General features: G+C 40.4%; 1 long non-coding RNA gene across 1 annotated transcript; it reads right to left on the reverse strand.

Annotated features, from left to right (window-relative positions):
- Positions 1–758: 758 nt before the first annotated feature.
- On the reverse strand, positions 759–1445 carry LOC104987977. Its single transcript, XR_825191.1, has 2 exons — positions 1366–1445; positions 759–1199 (listed from the first exon to the last, which is right to left on the reverse strand). It is a non-coding gene; the product is annotated as an uncharacterized LOC104987977 (long non-coding RNA).

Here is a 1445-nt window from a genome sequence, read left to right on the forward strand (position 1 = left end):
CAGCCATATTCACTCTACCGTTCCTCACAGGCCATGTCAGGAAAGTCTGTGTGCTTATACTGCAGGAATTCATCTAGCAGGTGAGACAAACTACACCTGTGTTCTAGGGACCCTAAGTATGTCTGTGATTTCTACTCCACCCCATTCCCATTAGGGTTACTAACCCTAAGTAAGGACAAATTTTTGGTCCTCAAATATCTGCATTATTATCTTACACTAATCCTCTCCTAATTGACTTTCAGTTCTTTCTATATCTAGATAATTCTTATCTTCTTAAGGGTGAAGAGAGGAGACAATGCTTTTACCGTTATAAAGTATTCTTCACAAATTTAAAGTATTGGAAACAAATTTTGACATTTGGTACCAAAAATTTGACTTATGGTATTTTTGAGTTCAAAATTCTTTTCTCTTATTTTTGTGTCAGAACTTTAAAAAGCTGTATTAAAATGGGTACAAAATTGAAAATTCCCTGGCATTCCAGTGGTTAACACCCAGCTTTCTTTGCTGTGGTTCTGAGTTTGATCCCAGGTTGGAGAACTAAGATCTCACAAGCTGGACAGTGCAGCCAAAGGGAAAAAAAAAAAGATGAGTACAGGCTTCTCTCTTGGTTTTTGTATTTTTGATATAAGAGATCTAAACCAAGGAAAAAAGGTATATATTACTTTCACTGATGCCTGAATTAAGGGGTGGATGGCAGTGCCAAGAGCCAAGAATGGAAGTAGTAGGAAGAGAGAAATATTAACCATAGTGAACATACTGAAATATTATGAATTTATACAAGTTGCTCTCATGTTCTTTGGCATGAAACATGATCTGAGAAATGAAATTAAGGGGCCTACAGCATAAGAGAACATGATCTTGGTCAGCTCTGAGATGAAAGACAGGAAAAATTTCTATTAAAGGGGAGTTTATTGCTTCCATGGTGATATGGGGTCAGGGTCACTAGGGAGTAGGTAACTGGGTGGAATACCCCAGTGATCTCATGGTAGCAACTACTGAAAACATAAAACAATATCAGAAAATTAGGGGAGAACTCTGAAGTATATGTGAGCTCTGAGATGATACAGCATCTTAAGTCCCAGAGAAGAGGGGAGGGGCAGAGTGTCGGGGAAGAGAGAGTATATGATGAACTTGGCCAGAAACTAGTTCTAGTTCGTCTAGCACATCCACTCTTCTGTTCTCATAAATCGGCAGAGCACCTGCAACAGGAAAGACATGAGACTGATGAGTCCTAGGGAGCTTCTGTGCCGTAGTCATGCTGGTTCCCAATTCTCCCACTTTTCAACCACGTTTGTGTCTACAACTTCTTCCCACTTCTCTTTCTCCTGAAGTGTGTCTGTGGCACTGACAAATATAAATCCTTACCTTCCTTTCTAGGATGCGACTCACAAGGTACCCTGATGTCTGGACGGCCCCACCTGAGCGCAGGCCTTGGATGATGAAGA

Source organism: Bison bison, unplaced genomic scaffold (assembly GCF_000754665.1).
Source record: "Bison bison bison isolate TAMUID 2011002044 unplaced genomic scaffold, Bison_UMD1.0 scf7180017846277, whole genome shotgun sequence".
NCBI lineage: Eukaryota > Metazoa > Chordata > Mammalia > Artiodactyla > Bovidae > Bison > Bison bison.